The following is a 21,502-nucleotide window of genomic DNA, read 5'->3' as shown; positions in this document are numbered from 1 at the left end:
GGGAGAGGAGAAAAAAGATACATTTTAAACCACAATGAGTAAATGCCCTGGCTCCACCCTCATGGGTGCCCAATACTGCACAACAAGCATTCTGTTTCTTTGGGGCTCTCTCTATAGCTACCCCCATGAAAGAGCTGTAATGGGGTCTATTTGCTTCTCCATTGAATCAAAGGACCTTGAGAAAAATCTGTATGATGCCCCAGATAGCAGGGCCTCTCTCTGATACACGCATCCTCAAGATAGGTAATGTGAAAATTCATTGGGTGGCGGAGGAGGGGATAGAAAATCTGATATTACATTGACTTGGACCACCAAAAGGTCACAGTGTGAACAGATATAAAGTATATAAAGGAGGAGGGGAGGGCAGCCCGGGTGGCTCAGCAGTTTAACGCCACTTTCAGCCCAGGGCGTGATCCTGGAGACCCAGGATTGCCTCCCATGTCGGGCTCTCTGCATGGACCCTGCTTCTCCCTCTGCCTCTCTGTGTCTCTCATGAATAAATAAAATAAAATCTTAAAAAAAAAAAAAAAAGGAGGAGGAGAAATAAGGAAAAAATCATAATGCATCAATGTGCAAAAGGTCTCCTTAGGGGAGTGACAACCCAAAAAATTGCCATACACTGCTCTAATACAGGAAGGAGATGGGGAAAGTTGCCAATTCTAACTGCTGCTAAAGTTATTATCATTATTATTATTATCATCGTAATTATCATTGTAATTAAAACCATTTTGTATGTACACTCTAAACTAATCCTCCAATCTTAAGGGGTAAGTACTGGGGCGCCTGGGTGGCTCAGTCAGTTAAGGGTCTGACTCTTGATTTTGGCTCAGGTCATGATCTCAGGGTCCTGAGGTCAAGCCTGGTGTCAGGTTCCGCACTCAGCATGGAGTCCACTCGAGATTCTCTTTCTCTCCATCTCCCTCTGTTCCTCCCTCCACTCGCTCTCTTGTTCTCGTTCTCTCTAAAATAAGTAAATCTTTTCAGAAGGGGGGGGAGTTCAGTACTATTATACTCACTGAAGATGATGAAACTGAGCTTTAGGGATATTGTCGAAGGCCACACAGCTAGTAACTGGCAAAGGCACGATTCCAACCCAGTTCCATCTGACCCTGAAGTCCATGGGCTCAACCGTCTTAGAACACTGACTGCACTGTCAGTCCAGTCGAAGGAAGATGGGCAGCAGCAGAGAAATTCTGAGTTCTCTAACTTCTTCCATCTACCCTAAGACCATGGAAGATAGTTAAGCTCGAAGAATAGAGACAGACAAATCCTCAGAAAACTCTGGATTAGGATGAGGATGAAGAGGGGGGATGACGGCCCCACTGAACCCTGAGTCCGGCTCCTCCTCCCCTTCTGGGAGGCACCGAGCCATCGGGACCAGGATCTTAGAACCGAGGGCAGAGGGGCACCTGGGTGGCTCAGCGGCTGAGCATCTGCCTTTGGCTCAGGTCATGACCCCAGGGTCCTGGGATCGAGTGCCTGCATCTGCTTCTCCCTCTGCCTATGTCTTTGCCTCTCTCTGTGTGTGTCTCTCATTAATAAATAGATAAAATCTTAAAAAAAAAAAAAGGAACGGAGGGCAGAGAGAAAGGTGAGAAGAAGGAGGGTGGCCCCCGCTGTGGCGCGGCTACTGCCACCCAAGCCCTAGCACAGGGTTGCAGCCAAGGCCCAGGGATGGGGTGACCTCTACACAAACAGAACTTCCCCAGGCGGTGCTTCTGCAAATATAAACATGGGCTCACCACGTGACGGGTTCAACCAGTTCGTGTAAACACTGGAGAGAGAAAAAAAAAAAAATCAAGGGACAAAATATGCTCCAAGGGGCAGAGCAGAGTATGTAGCTTTGCAACTCAAAGGGAGGAAGTTCCAGAGCGAAGGGGCTCAGGCCCCCTGGGTCTGCAGGAGGGCCCCAGGGGCTACTTCAAACGAGAGTGCAGGGGGCCCCATTCCCCTCGCAGCGTGGGAAGTCCTTTGTCAGGGGCCACCATCCATGCTGCTTGACCCTCCCCAGTCTTTGGGGTTTATGGAGTTAGATTTACCATGGGAAACCGAGAGGTCGCCCTGAAGCAGGGGGACCGGCCATTAGAGATCAGAGGGCCTTCCCCACTGGCTTCCTTCCACGAAGTCACCTCGACAGGCCCATCTAAGCTTGGGGACAGCAGACCCGCTGGGAAGCAGGAGGACGGATGGATTGAACTCCAAACCGCACACGCTTCCTCCTCGCCCCTGCACCCCCCCAACCCCCCAACCCCCCCCCACCCCCGGCTGTTAGTGCTGGCAACAAGGATGCTTCCCCCCACAGCCCTGCGTTATCTGTGGGAATGCCAGCAGAGCCTCTGTTGTTTTTGCAAATAAACCCATGCTGCCCCCCTGAAAAGAGCCCGCTCTCCGGCGCATTTGCACATAGCACGCTGTCCTGCAGAAGAGTTTTGACAGCCCTCCGTCTGCGTCTGTCCAAGACACCCGTCACCCTAAAATAAACCGGCCAAGGAGGAGGTTGGCAGCTGGCCCTGGTGGACAGTGGGAGACAGGATGCTCCGTGCTGCTGGGCTGCCATCCCCACCGTTTCCAGCAGAAACCACAGAGCTCTAGGACTCCCCCACCCCCAAGTCGGGCAGGCCTAGCTCTCTGACTTCAGGATGGCACCCGGGGGACCATAGGTGGCCCCCCTCCCAGTCCCCACCACTGTGTCGGGATTTTTCCAGGGAGGTATGACCTCCTGGCAGCTCAGCAGGCAGCTAAGGGGCTCCCCTGGCCCTCCTGGGAACGAAAATTGCATAGGGGTGGGAGAGAGAGCAAGGGACAGGAGCAAGGCATGAAAAGGCTGGGAAGGGAGTATAAGGAGCGAATAAGGATCAGTGGATCTATCTGGGGCAAATCAGTAACAGATTAAGGCCTGGAAGCAACAGGAGACAGTCCAGGGCCTCCCCCTCCCCGCCACAGGCCTCCCACTTCTTATCTGCGCGCCCTTGGGCGAGTAACATAACCTCTCTGCACCTCGGTTTTTAAATGGGATTAACCATAGTACATATCTCCTGAGGTAATTATGAGAATTAAATGAGTTAATATTTGGAAAGCACTTGGAACAGCGTCTGGCACATGTGAAGCATCATTAGCGTTTGTTAAACGCTCACAGGCTCAGGTGAGTTTGCCCCCTGCGTCGTGCCAAAGGGCTCCTCAGCCTACCCTTTCTGTCATCCGCGTGTTTATTCAGTGAGTATTTATTGGGTGCCTACTGCATGTCAAGCTCGGTGTTGATACTGCAGCTGTAAAAATGAGCAAGAACAACCCTGGCCTGCCCACTCCTGGGGCTTAGAGGCTCAACGTCAGCTCTTTTGATGAGCTTTTCCTCTGAGCACCTCCAAATCCCTGTCAGGTTAAACCGGCCCAACCTAGATCAAATCTTACCTAGGGGTGCACGCCCCTGAATGCAGGATCTGAAAAGGAAAATTGCTTGTGGTTTTACAGCCATCCCAGCCCTGGTGTTCGGGAGAGCAAACCGGTGGATGCCCCGAGCCCCAGTGGCAGCATGCAGATGGCATAAGCCCAAGCCTAGCTGCGGTGGGAGGGTCAGTAGATTGCCTAGCTCAGCACCCATCCCAGCTACTAGCAGGCTTTGCTCCAACCGCAGAGGCTAGAACCCCAAAACCTGTATTTCTCAGATGCCCACACAGCTAAGGTTTTGGTTGGGACTTGGGGCCTAGACGTTGATTTGAAATCAAGGGATTAGGGAAAAGAGAGGGAGTGTGGGATGTCCATTTGAGTGGAACAGGCTGGAGCCAAGGCAGGTGGGCCCGGAGCCAGCTGGGGCTGTGGCCGCCTGATTCAGCAGGCAGCTTATGAGCTCGGCAGAGGCAGCAGCTCCCACTGGGCCCAGTTCTGCTGCATGGTTTGGGGAGCCGTTCCTGGAAGCTCAGTCTAGAAGCTTTTCCCTCCACCCTCCCAGCTGGTCCAAGATATATGTAACACCTCTTAATCAACCCCTTCCAGCCTACCCTCGCTGGAGTGGATTCCATCAACACCAGCTAAAAGCCAGAGCCAAGCACCCATAACAATGCAACGATGATTGAAGCAAGGCCGAAACCTGATGAGGAAACTCTATCTCCTAAGGAGCTGGGAAGGAGAAGACACTGGTTTCCTTGTCATTTGGCCAGCCTTGAGATTGAACAAATCCCTCCTGGGCATTTTGTCTTTAGAGTAAGCTTCCCAGGATCACCAGGCGAAGCAGAAGGTTGGAAGAACTTGGCTGCAAGACCACAATGGAGTAAAGGGGAGGAGATGGTTCAGCACTACATCCTTCCCCGCCTTAGCCCTCAGTCATTAGGATTTCTTCCTCTCCCTCAAATACACCAAGTGTGTCCCTGCCCTAGGGCCTTTGCCCATACTATTCTTATCTGCTGGGAAGTGACTTTCTTTCTCGAAAAAAAAAAATATATATATATTTTTTTATTTTTCGAGAGAGAGAGAGAAAACATGAGTGGGGAAAAGGAGCAGAGGGAGACGGAGAAGCAGACTCCCCTCTGAGCAGAAAACCCAGGACCCTGAAATCATGACCTGATCTGAAGAAGTCAAATGCTTAACAGACTGAGCCACCCAGGCACCCCAGGAAGTGACCCCAGGAAGTGCTATCACATTTCCCTATTCTATCTTCTTTGCAGCATTTAACAATTATTTTATTGACTTTTTTGTTTTATATGTAGATTAACTGTTTCCACCATTAGAGTGTAGGTTTTTAGCGACCAGGAGATCTGACTTGTTCACACTGACTCCCTGGACTACAGAACATGCCTGGAGTGTAGTAGGGGCTCCAAACAAATCTGTCGCCTGACTAACGTGTCCGCTGACTCTCAATCCCTAAAACCTGCTTCTGAGGGCTTTTTGAGCCAACCAAAAAAGGCCCAACTTTTTGAGTATGAATTAAATCCCAAGTGCATTTTGAGAACAGAAGGGTCTCCTGGGTTAAAACCTGGAAGTCAATGGCAGGGAAATCCTTCTCCCCTGAGAAATTAATAAGTTAAATCAGATGGAAATAAATTTAATCTTCTCCTTCTTCCCCTTATTACCCTAATGGGTTTAATTTTGTGGCAAACTTTTCAGCATTCTCACAATGGGAAGCAACTCACGTTGTGTTGGTAGCCCAGAAAGTAATTATCCTGTGGTTTTATTCTAATTCACTAACAGACACTCTCTGGCTTTGAGGACCCCTCAGAGCGGAGAAGTAAATAATGAAGATCAGAAAATGCTTTTACCATTTCTTAGGTTTTTTTTTTTTTTAAGTTAAAAGCGACGATAAAATGATGAGGCATGACAGTTCTCTTTTCTTGAAACTAAGAAAAAAGGTACATGGTTTAGAGCGTGATGTAAGACACGAATAAATGGAAGCAAAAATCTAATCAGACGCACTGGGCGTCTCATTCACTAACCTTTAACTGGTTTCAAATATTGCTGAATGCAGCCTTGATTTTATTCCAGAACTGAGTAAATTAAACTCTTTTTGATTATCCTAACTTGGACATAAACTTTCCCCCGGGCTCAGCCCAAGCCTAGTGGGCTTTGTGTCTTTGTAGCAGTGTTTTGTTTAAGAAAAAAAAAAGAACGCAAGGAAGGAGCCTCTATGCAGCTTTGATCTTTTTTTCTAACAAGAAAGACCTTTAATGTCTTACTTGCAATTTATTAGAGAAAAGTCCAATTTGTCCTTTTCTGTCCCCAAGCTCTTCCCCCCCTCCCGCTTCCTCTCCCACTTTGCTGCCCACCAAAAACAAAGTAAAAATCAAACGTTTTCAGGGTTCATATAAGCTCACTGTGAGATTTCCAACCCAAGAGGTATCTGTAGATTTGCAGAGTCGTGCCAGCGCTCCCAGGAGATGTCTGCCGCGGATACAGACTATCCCGTTAAGAAAGGCATCAGTTATTGCCCTTGGACACCAGGTGTATTTTAAACAGGCAAAAATGCTATCTTCAGGAGGTATGGGAAGTGATTTCTCTACTGTGTTTGCAACCCACCCACGACACCCAAATTTATGTGCAAAATCTTTCATTAGTCCTGAACAAATCGACAAAATAGAAACTAGCACAGTGGTCAACAGAAGGAGAAGGTACCGGGACAGTCATCCAGGTGTCACAGGTGCCTCTTGCCCATCCTCAATCCCTTGGTTCCCGATTGGGTGGCAGGAATATGAGATAGAAGCCTCTCCTCTGTCCCCGGGGCTCTGAAGTTTAATCCACCACTTGTCAGGCAGTGGAGCAAACTTGCCCAGCTCTCACCATGAGTCAGCTCACCGGAACAGATGTTGGCAGTTTGGTTTACAAAGAAGAGAGCCAGAGAAAGGGGTGGAGGGAGCAGAACCGTGAACCATGGACCCGGAAAATGACGTTGCTCGAGGAGCTTGGCTTTCAAGGACACACAGGTCTCCAAATTCTGGGGCATCCCTGTTTCTGATCTTTCTCTCCATATACGTGGCAAAACTTAGTCACATGGCCTCGACTTTCTGCTACCCACTCCTTCTCAGCCCTCCTTTCCTTCCTGGTGGATTCCTCATGCTTGGAGAAACCTCCGAGGATCATCTTATGTGGTGCTTTAGAGATTACATGGAACAGTAAAGTGTCCTCCAAAGCTTGGGGCCAGCATGGACATGACAATTCCTCATTTTCCAAGAGCGATACCGCGATTTAGGAGAAGTACATATATATATTTGATCTTTGTCCCACTTCTGGCACAGAGATCCTACAAAAAAAAAAAAAAAAAAAAAAACCTTGGGAATTTCCTAAGTAATGAGAGCGTTAGAGGGATCCTTTGTTATGTTAATGAAGCAAATTGTAGAAAGCACCTGAGGATGAGAGCTGGTTGCCAGGAGATCCAACCTTGTTTTTAGAGGGTTAGAACTTTCTCAAGGTTACCCCCCTTGACCTCTGGTGAGGGGAAGGGCCACGGGCTGGAGACTAAGTTCAATCACCAATGGCCAATGATTTTATCAATCATGCCTATTTCAGGAAGCTTCCAGAACAACCCAAAAAGACGGCATCTGGAGAGCTCTGAGGTCAATGAACACATGTTGAAGTAGGGAGAGAGGCCCACCTGGAGAGGCCCGAGAAGCTCCCAGCCAACTTTCCCTAACTTTGCCCTATGCATTTCTTCCACCTGGCCGTTCCTGACTTACCTTCTTTTATAAGAAACAGGTAACCTACCGAGTCCAATGTTTCTCTGAGATCTGTGAGCAGCTCTAGGATATTAATTGAAACCAATGGGAAAGGGTTGGAGCCTCCTATCTTAGGTAGGTCAAAAGCACAGGTGACTACTTGGGTTTACAACTGGCATTTGGAGTTGGTGGGACTGGGCTCCAACCTGTGGGATCTGAAACTACCACCAGGTCATGTTAGAATTGAGTTAATTGCTTGGTAGTGTTGGAAAACCCACAAGCACGCTAGAATTGGGTATAGAATTATACCAGATAAGTGTTGCATCAGTTAAGGGGGCTTTCAGAGGCAAATGACAGAGAATCCAGCTCACACTGGACCAAACATGCAGGAGATTTAAGGGCTGAGGGTGGCTTCAGATAAGGTCCCATCAGCAGCCTAATGCCATCCCCCAGGCCCTGAGGCTCTTCCCTCTCGCCAGGACTACTACCCATATCTTCCCACATGGTTGCAAGAGGCTACCAGTGGCAATGGGGCATAAAATTTTTACATCCAATGACAGAAAGCAGAGACATCTCTTCCCCAGACATGGAATATAAATCTTTCCATGATCTAATCTGATTGGGTTAATTTGGGTCACTGATGGAACCAATAGCTGTCACCAGATTAAACCAGTGCTTCTCAAACTTTTCCAATTTGGGATTCTTTTAAAACTCTAGAAGTTACTGGGAATTCCAGAGAGCTTTTGTTTAGCTGGATTACCTATTGATGTGCATTATGTGATAAATTAACACTAGGACATCTTAAAAATATGTATTTGTCAATTCATTTTAAAATAACAATAAACACATTACATGTTAACATAAATAATACGTAATGAAATGACTATTTTTTAAAGGTTAGTGAGAAGTATGGCGTTGTTCCACATTTTTGCAAATCTCTTTAATTTCTAGTTTAATAGAAGACAGCTGGATTCTCATATCTGCTTCTGCATTCAATCTGTTGCAAGATCACATGACAGTTAGCCTCTGGAAAAATCCAGTGTATACTCATAAAAGAATAAGTGAAAAAAGCAAATAATGGCTTAGTCTAAAAATAGTTTTGACCTCCGAGGTGCCCTGGAAGGGTCTCATGGCCCCACTTTGAGAACTGCTGGCTTAGACTCATCAAAATTACCTTCTAAAGAGGGGGGTGGGGTGGACCTCTGAACAAAACTGGATCCAGATGGAAAAGGGAAAGGGGCCTGGGTTTCAGTAGCTATCAACTGCGTCGCCCTCACTGATACTCAAAACAGACAAACAGACAAAAACGACTGCCATCAACCATCTTCTACATTTCTTTGCTTATTTAAAGGGCATTCTGACATGAAAGACAATTTCAAGGTGAAGGATAGTAGTTTTGATCGAATACATACAATTTTATGAAAAATTTACCACGCTGATTAGACATGGAAGGAGGGGGGGAAGAAATGGAAGGTCTGCAGCTTGAGAAGCAGGAGGAAGAAGATGGAATTTACTGAATGAAATAGAGAACCAGATGGGGTTGGGGCCAGGTTTGGGGCAGAAATGATGAATTCCACTGTGGACATGTTGAACTTGATGGGGCCTGGGAGACAACAAGTGGACAGGTCAGGACTGAGCACGGGGATCTGGAGCCGAGGGAAGGGTCATGGTTAAAGGAAAAGCCTGGGAGTCCTATGTATGCAGATGACAGCTGAAGACCCTGCAGGAGAGGAGGTGGCCCTGGGGGACAGGACAGATAGGAGATGAGAGACAGCCTGGGGGGATCCCTGAAGAGCGCCCATCTTTCAAAGCGGGTAGGAGAGGAAAGACAGGCAGAGGATGATGAAGAGCAGTTGCCAGAAAGCTAGGAGGTCATGTTCCAATCAATGGTCTTGAGAGTATTCAGGAAGAGAATAAGATGGTGAAGGGAATGCGTGTGAACTGGGTTCTAGAAGGCGGTGTGTATGGGCATGGAGCTGGTTTGCTGGCGGCCTTCATAGTTAGCCTCCAGCCTCCAGTGTCTGCAGCCTCATGCTTCCTCCCTTTTTAAAAACAAAAACAGAGAACAAGAAAAGTGCATTCAGCAAAGAATCTCTAGGGACACCTGGGTGGCTCAATCCATGAAACATCAGACTCTTGATTTCGGCTCAGCTCATGATCTCAGGATATGAGATCCAACCCTGCAATGGGCTCCATACTGAACATGGATCCTGCTGGAGATTCTCTCTCTCCCTCACCCCCTGCCCCTCACCTCCCTCCCTGCTCATGTGCACACACATGCTCTCTCTCTCTTAAAAAAAAAAAAAAAAAAAAAGGAATCTCTAAAAATTATTTTTTTAAGTTTCTTTATTTGACAGAGAACACTAGCAGGGGGAGCAGCAAGCAGGGGGAGAGAGAGAAGCAGGGAGCCTGATGCAAGGCTGAATCCCAAGACCCTGGGGTCATGACCTGAGCCGAAAGCAGATAGACGGTCAACCAACTGAGCCACCCAGGTACCCCCTTAAAATTATTTTTAATGATTGTATCATTAAAAATTAAAATTATTGTATCATAGTCTGCCATTTGGATATGCCATGCATTAGTGTACGCACTTATAATAGGTATGCTGACCAAAAAAAAAAAAAAAAAAAAAAAGCAAGACACCAAACAGTATATCAAGTGTGATGCCAATTTTGGGGGTCTTTCTAGATATACCAATGAGTCTGTACATGTGTGTAAATTGACCCACACATGGTTAAATAAAATGAGGCTCCCGGGATATGCTTGGTCGGGATTTGGCTCGTTCGTTCTGCTGAGTGCAGCTGCTAGCTCTGTAAGCTGATGAGATTTCGAGGGGGTGGGAGGGTTTCAGTGCCAGGTGGCTGGAGAGGCCAAGGAAGAGTTTCTTGGGAAAAAGAGAAGAGACAATGAGACAATTTCCACCAGGATTAAAAATTTGGAGAAAGCACTCAGATGTTTAAAGTGCAGGGGAGGAAGGCTCGATCTGTTGCGTCGTGTGACATAAACATCTCCATCATCTCCCAAGAAATTCTAGAACAATCTACATTAGCCGGCAATGATTTAGAAATTGGAACGGGTGAGACTGAGGGGCCCAGGGAGACTTGGTCACGTATGAGTTATAAGACAACCCTAACAGCAAAAGTAACACGGACACCCCTCAGTTCTTGAACCAGGCAGTGCTGAGTAAATCTTCAAAACAGCCTTAAGGCATAGGCACCATGATTATCCCCATCTTACAGATGAAGCAGCTGAGGCAGAGAGGAGTCTATCATCTCTGGAAGGTCACAGAGCCACTAACTGGCTTGGCACCTGCCTCGAGATCTAGCTTTGAGCCTCCGCACACCACCGTGCCTCTCGGTAAACTATGCAGTCTGCCTATCAGGACTGGAGCAAAAGCTCTGCAGTTGTCTCTGGGTTATGCGAGCACGGGTGATTTGGGTTTCCTTGTTTATGTATGTGTCCATATATTTCATATTTTCTACAGTGATCGGGTGTTACCTTCACAATCGTATGAAAATATGAAAAGGATCTTATTATATCGTCCATTACATAAACATCAGTCACAACTGATCAGAGGGAAAGTGAGACCTCTCTTAGGAGGATTTATGTTTTAATGAGAAGCAAATTCCTACCCGGAAGGAGAGCCATTTCTCATCAGCAAGCAGGCTGGGGAAATGCTAGAAGGGAGGGAAATCCCTCACACTAGGAAGTCACCCCACCGCTCACCAGTGCCTGGCCACAATGGTGCTCCCTAGAGCAACCCCTTGGAAGGAAGGGAATGGAAGGGATAATGACCCCCAAATATGAGCCAGAGCTTACAGAATGTGTGTGCCCCTGACATTCTTTGAGCTGTCCCCTTACGTTAGCATGATATTATACAGTAAGTGCTCAGAAAATGCCTATTAATTCATGTGATTTTCCATGTTCACGGCTGACCTACAAAGAAGGAGAGAGCGCATACTTCCCCCAAGGAGGAAGTTCAAGAAGGCTTCTGCAACCACAGCATGCAGCCCCAGAGGGACCAGATTTGGAGAACATTTCCCAACATACCTGACTCTGCTCAGCCTAGCAGCAGTGAAGAGGCAGAGGGATGCCCACTGGGACTTCTGATAACTCTAATGACTTGAGCAGAAACAGCATGGCCCAACTGAAAAACAAACAAACAAAAATAACAAAATACCTCCAGGTCTGGGTATGAGTCCCAGCTCATAGAAGCTTGTAGAATTCAGGGTTTGATAGGACCTCATGGAACTTCCCATCCCTACTCCCAGCCCACATGCAAACCCCTCCTACCATCTCACCACCTGGTGACCCTCCAACCTCCCTCTGACCACCCCTCCCTGGGTCCCCAAAGAGCCCATTCTATGAGCAGTCCTCAGAAAGATGTGAACGGCTCTAGAAATGTCGATCACATGTGGGGCAGGTGCTCTAAATTACCTTAAGAGGTGAAGCCTCGGGACACTTGGGTGGCTCAGTGGTTGGGCGTCTGCCTTTGGCTCAAGGCATAATCCCAGGACTCTGTGATCGAGTCCCGCATCAGGCTCCCTGCATGAAGCCTGCTTATGTCTCTGTTTCTGTCTCTGTCTCTGTCTCTCTCTGTCTGTCTCTCATGAATAAATAAATAAAGTCTTAAAAAAAAAAAAAGACGTGAAGCCTGGTTGACCGGTGAGCCACGACATTCATGAGATGCACCTCCGCCCTCTCTCACAGCCTCTAGGCAACAGTCTGTGATCAGGGCAGCCCAACCCACCTGCCCATGCCCTCTAGAATGCTGGATTCATGTCTTCAAGCCCTATTTCCAGATAAGACAAGTCACTCTGCGGACCTGTCCAATCTCCAACTGTTCTTAGGCCTCCATTTGCTCATCTGGAAAATGAGAAAGTCGGATGAGACGATCTCTTGCTGAAATCTAAGGCTAACACTGAGATCCTGTGATTACCCTTGAGGGTGACGTGGCAGGTGGGGAGACAGAAAGTACTCAGGATTCATGTGGGACTCACACCTGAGCTCCTGGTAGAAACAGCCTTGGCAACTAGCAGAGGCTCAGTCATGAAAAGTGGATGTACTAGAATCAGAGAGCCGGGTGACCCCCAAGGCCCATGCTGTATACACAGCAAAGCCAGGGTCTCAAGTCAGCTGGGGGGAAAGGGTGGGGCACACCTGCCCGGCATCTGGTGGGCTGTGGGGGAAGCTGCCTACAGCTCCCACTCGTGCCCAGTCCTCCGAAATCACACCCACCCAGCATGGCTCTGGACCCGCAAAGGAGTCAGGAGATTGGGTCTTGTCCAGGTGAGGCTCCCAAAACTTGCTAGCAGGGCTGGGGAAACCACTGGGGCAAGGTTGCCCAGAAAGGCTCATGCACTGCATAGATGGGTTGGGGTGGCACCAGGATGCATCCACTGTGTTCCTCGGCCCTGGCCTGGCACAGAGCCCAGCTGGCAGGGTGGCAGTGAGAAGGCACGAGCTCCAGCTGAGATTGCCTGGCTCCCAGCCCCACTCACCCCCCGAGTCACAGTTGGACTACTTGGCTCAAGTAATTAACCTTTCTAAGCTCGGTTTCCTCATCTGACTAATAGGGATGCTATTAACCTACTCACAAGGTCCTGATGGGGGTGAAGCGAGATGATGTTAGTAAGCACTCAGCGAAGCATCCAGAACCTAAAACGTGATAGGGTTACTTAGCAGCAGGGGTCATCTCTGTCCATCCTTAGACCTGCGCTCGCCCAGCCTCATCCCAATAACGGAGCTACTGCCCGTTCCTGAGCTTCCTGGGCTTGGAGGAGGTGATGAAAGGAAGGGGGCAGGAGGGAATCCCATGCCCAGTGATAAACCCTGCAACCCTGAGCTCCTCACCCAGTGTGCCCCCGTTGCTCCTGGCAGGAGGGCTGCAGAGGCAGTGGCTGTACTCACAGCTGGTGTGGACTCCGGCCCAGTACTGCTGGGTGGCCTAGAAGCACGGGTGGCCAAGAGGCCTCAGGGACAGAGGTGAGCAAGCAGGTCCTGGCACCTGGCAGAGAAGCAGAGGAAGAACCGTTGTGCAGCGATATGAATGCAGAGAAAAAGGAAAATCAGTGGGCAAAACCCAATGCGGAAAGCAAAACAAGGCCTAATCTTATACTACAAATATGTGCAAACACTGCATGGGGCACAGTTTTTTTTTAAGATTTTATTTATTTATTTATGAGAGACAGAGAGAGAGAGAGGCAGAGACACAGGCAGAGGGAGAAGCAGGCTCCGTGCAGGGAGCCCGATGCGGGACTCGATCCCGGGTCTCCAGGATCAGGCCCTGGGCCGAAGGTGGTGCCAAACCACTGAGCCACCGGGGCCACCCTGCATGGGGCACACTTACATTAAAAAGAAAATGGTGGTTTATATGAAATTCAGATTTAACTGGACATCCTCTGTTTTGATTTGCTAGCTCAGACAGGGTGGACAGGAAGCGCTAGGACAGCAGGCTGGAGAGGGTCCTGGGGATGGGAAGAGGGGAGCTGGGCTCAGCCTGGGAGGGAAGGAGGAAGAGCAAGGACAAGCAAGGCGTGCAGGAGTCGTCGAGGGCCACCCCCGATGCTTAGGCTATGAACAGTGACAAGCTGTTCTCTCTTCTGCTTCTTCGTGCAGAAGAGAGAGAGCATTGAGGCCTCGCGTGCAAAGGCCCAGAAACGGCACGTGCTCTGAGGACAGCTGGCACCCAGTGTCACCAGTGTGGCTGGAGCCAAGCGCACGAGGCGAGGGGACCGGGGGGCCCCCACCTCAGGAGGCGATCCTCACTCAGAACACGTTCCCACAGGACTCTGAGCGTGCACAGCGTGCCAGGCTCTCCTCCTGGGATAGGCAGTGGGCACACAGGCCGCCCCCACCGTGTGGTTTACATTCTAGCAGGAAGCGGGGGTGCATTTCACACAATAAATAAGCAAAGGAGGTGATGAGAGCCAGCGACAGCCAGGACTAACCCCTCGCCCATATCGACCTGGCTAACTCCAAGCCACCTTTAGGTTTTACCAGGATATTACTCCCTGGAGGAAGCCTCTTCTGAAGCCCTGTAACGGGCCAGGGGCCCTCCTGAGCTTTCCCTGTAATACCAATCCCCTTTCTCTTTAATATTTAAAGCTCAAGAGTCTTTCCCGCCCTTCCTTCATCGGCCTGCTCAGTTTGTGGGTCCCTACAGCTCCCATTTTCCTGTTTCCTACGCACAGTCTAGAAGAGACCTCGTAAGACAAGCAGTCAAGACGTTCAAATCCACAGACACTCTTCCCAAGTTTTAAAATACACGACAGCAGTCCTGTTCGTGGCTCTTGTCCTGTCGGGACAGAAAAGCACGCTCCCCCATGCAATCCCATCGGGCAGGTGGGGGTGGTGGTGATGCACCCCCCACACACAGTGTGATGTGTTCAGCTCTGTGAAAAAGGTAGGGTTGGCATTACTCTTCTTCAAAGCTAAGGAAACAGTCCTGCAGAAATAAAGCTGTGTGTGCAAGATAAGGTGGCTGGTAAGGAGCAAAGTGGAGAGCTCAACCCTGGCCTGCCTTTTTCTCTTACTCTCAGAAACAGCTTTCCTATGTGTGTTTTTAACACTACTGACAGGTTTTACGGCGTGGCGGTCACGGCCATTCCCTGAAATGACACTGATCTCAAATCCGCACACAAGCAGTTCACATAGAATCATCTTTTTTCCCCAGCTTGAGGAATGGTTGACGAATAAAAATTGTACGTATTTACAGTGTACAGTGCGGTTTGGCACAGGTATACACTGTGTCATGGCCACAATCAAGCTACTCAACGTATCCATCACTTCACACTGGTATCATTTGCACGTGCGCGTGCGTGTGTGTGTGTGTGGTGAGAACACTTGAGATCGACCCTTTTAACAAGTTTCAAAGGCACAATGCAGTATTAAGAGTGGTCACCACACCATAAATTAGATCCTCAGGACAATAGTCATCTTATAACTGGAAGTTTCTACCCCATTTCCCCCAAGCTTGTGGTCACCACCATTCTATTCTCTATTTCTCTGAGTTCTGCTTGTGTTGATGTCACATATGAGTGATATCATGCAGTCTTCGTCTTTTGGTGCTGAGCTCATTATCCTTCGCATAATGCCCTCCAAGGGCATCCACACTGTCACAAAGGACAGAATTCCCTTCCTTCTGAAGGCTGAAAAATGCTACATTTTGTGTGTGCACGTGTGTCCATGTGTGTGTAAGTACAACTTTATCCACTCATCTGCCAACAATGCCCAGGTTGTTTCCATGCCTCAGTTCCTGGAAATAACGTTGCAATGAACATGGGAGTGCAGATCCCATCTCCTTTGGATACATACCCAGGAGTGCAAATTCACAGCAACTTGCTGAAGGCCACACTGCTTAAAATCCATGCTCTTTTCAGCCCTCCCCAGGGAAGCGTGATTTGCTCTGGAGAAGACAGGTGAAGGGAGGAGAAAGCAGCAAGGCTCCTTCTTGGGAGGAGACCCCACTTCAGATGCTCCTCTGGAAGAGAGATATTGTCTGACCCATCCATTTTGAAGCCATGCACAGAGCCACTGATACATAACTCTATTAACATGGGTTGCCTCTCTTCTTATTTTGTAGCACTTGTGGTTGGATACAATATGACCTGACTTGGACCAAAGATGGACACAGATTGGTCTAAGCCAATCACATAATTCCAACCAATTTACCATTAAAAATTGGTCCAAGGATGAGCAATAATGCAAATTTAAGCCAATCACACAAAAACAGACACATAGATCAATGGAACAGAATAGAGAACCCAGAAATGGGCACTTAACTCTATGGTCAACTAATATTCAACAAAGCAGGAAAAAGGACAGTCTCTTCAATAAATGGTGCTGGGAAAATTGGACAACCACGTACAGAAGAATGAAACTAGACCAATCTTCTTACACCAGACACAAAGATAAACTCAAAATGGATGAAAAATCTAAATGTGAGACAAGAATCCATCAAAATCCTAGAGGAGAAAAAAAAAAAAAAAAAAACAAAATCCTAGAGGAGAACACAGGCAACACCCTTTTTGAACTGGGCCACAGCAACTTCCTGCAAGATACATCCATGAAGGCAAGAGAAACAAAAGCAAAAGTGAACTATTGGGACTTAATGAAGATAAAAAGCTTCTGCACAGCAAAAGAAACAGTCCACAAAACTAAAAGACACCCTACAGAATGGGAGAAGATATTTGCAAATGACATATCAGATAAAGGGCTAGTATCCAAGATCTATAAAGAACTTATTAAACTCAACAGCAAAGAAACAAACAATCCAATCATGAAATGGGCAAAAGACATGAAGAGAAATCTCACAGAGGAAGACACAGACGTGGTCAACAAGCACATGAGAAAATGCTCCACCTCACTGGCCATCAGGGAAATACAAATCAAAACCACAATGAGATCCCACCTCACACCAGTGAGAATGGGGAAAACTAACAAGGCAGGAAACCACAAATGTTGGAGAGGATGCCGAGAACGGGGAGCCCTCTTGCACTGTGGGTGGGAATGTGAACTGGTGCAGCCACTCTGGAGAAAGTGTGTGGAGGTTCCTCAAAGAGTTAAAAATAGACCTTCCTACGACCCAGCAATTGCACTGCTGGGGATTTACCCCAAAGATACAGATGCAGTGAAATGGCAGGGACACCTGCACCCCGATGTTTCTAGCAGCAATGGCTACAATAGCCAAACTGTGGAAGGAGCCTCGGTGTCCATCGACAGATGAATGGATAAAGAAGCTGTGGTCTATTATACATGGAATATTCCTCAGCCATTAGAAACGACAAATACCCACCATTTGCTTTGACATGGATGGAACTGGAGGGCATGATGCTGAGTGAAGAAAGTCAATCGGAGAAGGACAAACATTATATGGTCTCATTCATTTGGGGAATATAAGAAATAGTGAAAGGGAATAAAGGGGAAAGGAGAAAATATGAGTGGGAAAGATCAGAGAGGGAGACAAGAGAGATTCCTAACTCTGGGAGACGAACAAGGGGTGGTGGAAAGGGAGGTGGGCGGGGGGTGGGGGTGACTGTGTGACGGGCACTGAGGGGGGCGCTTGACGGGATGAGCACTGGGTGTTATGCTATATGTTGGCAAATCGAGCTCCAATTAAAAATATACAAGAAAATTAAAATTTAAAAAATTAAAATAAAAAAACCCCTCAAATTTAAGTCAATTGGCTCGTGGTGTTCCCCTGGGAATTACAGTGTTTAGTTCAAGGTGGCCCAGTGAGAGTAAGGGCAGGACTGGGGCCGATTTCATGGGCATGTGACCTGAAGTCACACAGAGTGCCACACTTACCAGGGTCCCACCATTAGGTCAATGCTCTGGTTTTGCTTTCCTGAAGTTCTTAATAATTGTGGAACAAGACGCTCACATTTTCCTTCACGTTGGGCCCCACAAATTCTGTGGCTGGTCCTACATAGGACTTCCGTTTGTTGGTGGAGGGTGGACAAGAGCAAGGAAATGCATAGCCGTGGTTGTGATTGGCTGTTATCTTGCAACCATGAGAAAAGCCAGCCTGAGGACTAAGCCAACACTTAGAGGAGAGCTGAACTGAGAGCATCGCAGAGAACAGGCGCCCTGATTGAGCCATACCTGCAGTCCAACACTCAGCTGGACTTCTTGATCCTGTAAGCTAAAACATTCCCTTCTTGGTATAAGCAGATTTCAAGGAATTTTCTATTACTTGTAACTGAGCAGATCCTAATGGATACGATAACTAACGACAGCTGTCAGGCCATTAACTTAGACACGTGGAGCCACATCTATAAGACAGGAATGGGTGACCTCAGCTACTTCCCCTACATAGTCTGCCCTCTTGGTAACATCATCCCCGTGCAGTCTGTCCTGCCCACTCTCTCCAGCCCCTGGGGTGACCTCGCTCATCAGGACTCTCCCTCATGGTATTGCTCATGGATATCTTGCTTTGACATTTAACTCTTAAGCTGGTGTTTAGCTTTTGGTGGATGCACACTTTACCACTTTCCAAAGCTCCTTTAAGACAGGGATCACATCATAATTGAGTAACACCTGCCCGGGCATCTGAGGCAGGGCTCTGCACTCAGTGAGTCCTCAATGAAGAACTGATGACTCATTGGCCAACCTCCTCTAGCAGGTACAATGCAAGCATTTCCCCTTTGTCAGCTTTGAAAAAAACAAAAAAAATAAAACAAACAAACAAAAAAACCCTTGCTTTCTGGTTTGCAAGATAGAAGATCCCACCAATTAATGTTGAAAATTGTCCAGTTAGGAAAGCCCGGGTGGCTCAGCGATTTAGTGCCACCTTCGGCCCAGGGCCTGATCCTGGGGACCGGGGATCGAGTCCCAGGTCAGGCTCCCTGCGTGGAGCCTGCTTCTCCCTCTGCCTGTATCTCTGCCTCTCTCTCTCTCTGTGTGTCTCTCATGAATAATAAATAAAATCTTAAAAAAAGAAAAAGAAAGAAAGAAAGAAAGAAAGAAAGAAAGAAAGAAAGAAAGAAAGAAAGAAAGAAAGAAAGAAAGAAAGAAAGAAAGAAAGAAAGAAAGAAAGAAAAGAAAGAAGAAAGAAAGAAAGAAAAGAAAAACATTGTCTAGCTAAAGGGAGGTTCCAGGGACTTCTTGAAGTGGTGGGGACAAGACACCTGTTCTTTGTACCAACTATAGACAAGATCCAAAAGAACGGGGCCCTATTACAGCTGGAGACATTTAAGTGACGTACTGAGAAGAAGTTCTTCTCTCTACTGAGGCTCTGATACACTTTCAAAGAAGGTCGTGGTGTCTTCTGGACACTTCTAGAAAAGGGGGACACTGATTTCTAGTACGGTTGGCATGAGGTGCTCCCTGTGGATAAGTGGACGGATGTCCGCTATTCTCGTGCAGGCCCGGGGTGGCACAAGAGCAAAGAGAACAGAGCCTCGGGACCGAGTCCCGGAGGTCAGGCCTAAACACCCAGCAGTGCCACTGCTGTGCCATGCCAGGCCCCACAAGCTGTACCCAGGGCCCAGCCCTTCTCGCCAGGGTGCGCCTGGGCGGGGGGGGGGGGGGGGGGAGGCATGGTCTGGGGGCAAAGCAGGGCGAGGCAGGGATGAGGTTGTGAGGAAGTCAGGACACGATTATTCCCCTCCAGCAATCTGAGCTCCTGGGAGGAAGGGATGGCGTAAATACCAGGTCTTCCTATTATGAATCAGAATTTTTTCTCTTTAAATCCCTTGTGCACTTAATATTCTTAATGATGAACCATTTCTAGGAAAAGGGAACCGGAGACTTGAGAGGTGGCTTTCTGACTGAGTGGAGGGTTTTGGATGCTTTCACCCAGGCTTCCCAGATGGTTGGGTTTTTTATTTTGTTTTTGTTTCTGTTTTTGTTTTTCCCCTTGGGATCAGATGTCTCTGACTGACCAGATACCATTCTATCTAAACAGGGAATTCCCAATCTCAACCCCTCCCCGACCCCTGGTTGCTCCCCCTAATTCTCCTCCTCTTTTATTTACCCTTTGACCTGAACATAATATAAATATTTAATCTCCTTTATTACCTGAAAATTAGCTGTGTTTATTCTGTTTATTTAGTGACGGTTACTTAAAAACCAAACGAAAACTCTAGGCTTGGGTCAAACAACCAGTTGATCTGATTTTTCCACTGAGGTAATCCCTGATGATATTTAATTTCAATAATTGACTGGTTGCTCCCCAACCAGTCAATTATTATTTCAGGTTTTCCCAGCCTCCCCCTCCACGCCGCCACATCCATTCTCTGCCTAGTAGAATCCCACTCACCTCTCAAAACCTACTTCTAGCACCCCCTCCTCTGTGAACACGCTCCTGACCCCCTGACCATCTGGCCGCCTCTGCAGCTGAACCAGCGCTCCCCTCTCCGTGCTCCCCAGCGCCTTGGGTGTCATCGCAGCCAGCCCCTGGGACCCACCAGCAGGCGACGAAATGGAAGCTCTCTCGATGGGATTCTGGAGCACACTTCCTCACTTCAGATACAGACCCTACAACTTTCTCGTTCTGAGACCCAATGCAAGTGTCCTAACTTTTCTATGGACCAGGGAGCCCATCTTACTCGGTTTCCTTGCTATGCTTCTGGCCTCTCAGGGATGGATGCGATCCTCATGGGGTGCATAGAGGAGGGAGAAAAGGAACTAACCAGAGGAATAAATATGGGGATGGGGAAAGTTCGAAGGAAGAGGTGGGAAAAGAGGAGGATTTTTCTAGAAAGGAAAGAGCAGATCACCTGGAGGCGTCGGAGACACTTCTAACCCCTTAAGTACACTGCACCTCACCCTCGCTGCCACTGCGGCCCAGGTTTGGGCGGCGTGGGTCACTGTCAGCCAGCTCTGTCTGCTGCGCACCAGCGAGGACTGGGGCTGAGGCTCAGGTGCAGTGACAGGATGAGGCCTGAGCCGGCAGGTCCCAGCAGTCTGTCCTGGCACAGCCCACAAAGTCTGCCTCTCGGGCAGGACTTAGCTTCGGAACTCTCCACGCCCGCCCCGGCCAAGCCAGATCCGCTTAGCCTCGGGCTGGCAGGAGCCTGTGGCCCTGGAACCCGGGGAGCAATGCGCCCTTTGAACACACAAGTCAGCCCGAGCCAGTCCCTTGCTCTCGGTGCCCTGACGGCCTCCGCAGTCACTCGGGCTAAGGATGGTCCAGGGTCCCCATCGTGGTCTGGACCCCTGGCTACTTCTCTGCACTCGGTCCCCACCTGGCATCCTGGCGGTTTCTTAAATTCACCAAACCGGTTCTTTCCTAAAGGCCTTTGCACTCGCTGTTCCTTTTCTGAGGATCCACTCCTCCAAATACATGCAAGGCTTGCCCCCTCCTTTTGTCCAGGTCTCTGCTCAGATGCCAGCTCTTGGGGGATGGCCGGCACGCTGACCTTATCAAAGCAAGGTCCCATCGTTCCCTCCCCGCTTACCTGCTGTACTCACCTGCATCACGCTCACCTCACCTGCATGACATCTGCTACCCACTTGCTCGCTCTTTTCCCTGGCTTTTGTCAGCCTCTCCGTCTATATATGCTCCGTGCTTGCAAAGACTGTATTTTGTTCACCACTGAAGTGCCTGGAACGTCACAGGTGGTCAGGAATGATGGTTAAGTCGAGAGCAGAAAGCAGGACTCGAACCTTCTCATTCACAGGGAGGAATCCAGGACCCAGAGCAGAAAGAGCCTACTGGAGGTCACATTCACTGGCTGGCGTGTCACAGATCATGAATTTAGCCCTTGTCCCCTGGCTCCTAGATAGAGGCTTCGGTGCCACTCCATGCTGCGACCTGAGGACTGGTCCTTGCACCCTCACTGCTCGGAAACACACATGCCACAGGCTGGACTCTGAAGGGAGGCTGAGTGTGCAAGGCACCCAGGTTGCTTGCCCTGATG

The 21,502-nt window shown here is 48.5% G+C and overlaps 1 long non-coding RNA gene across 5 annotated transcripts; it reads right to left on the bottom strand.

Annotated features, from left to right (window-relative positions):
• Positions 1–5,743: 5,743 nt before the first annotated feature.
• Positions 5,744–21,296, bottom strand: LOC106558301. 5 transcript variants are annotated; one of them, XR_005384979.1, is made up of 7 exons: positions 21,054–21,296; positions 15,453–15,618; positions 13,047–13,143; positions 12,734–12,794; positions 11,574–12,002; positions 11,187–11,283; positions 9,578–10,020 (listed from the first exon to the last, which is right to left on the bottom strand). It is a non-coding gene; the product is annotated as an uncharacterized LOC106558301 (long non-coding RNA). The 5 variants fall into 5 exon arrangements; XR_005384980.1 differs by lacking the exons at positions 9,578–10,020; positions 21,054–21,296 and adding an exon at positions 5,744–6,724 and having other exon boundaries at positions 15,453–15,967; XR_005384981.1 differs by lacking the exons at positions 9,578–10,020; positions 21,054–21,296 and adding an exon at positions 8,043–9,178 and having other exon boundaries at positions 15,453–15,967.
• Between the last annotated feature and the right edge of the window lie 206 nt (positions 21,297–21,502).

This window comes from Canis lupus, chromosome 37 (genome assembly GCF_011100685.1).
Source record: "Canis lupus familiaris isolate Mischka breed German Shepherd chromosome 37, alternate assembly UU_Cfam_GSD_1.0, whole genome shotgun sequence".
Lineage (NCBI taxonomy): Eukaryota > Metazoa > Chordata > Mammalia > Carnivora > Canidae > Canis > Canis lupus.
This window is presented reverse-complemented; position numbering and strand designations above follow the sequence as displayed.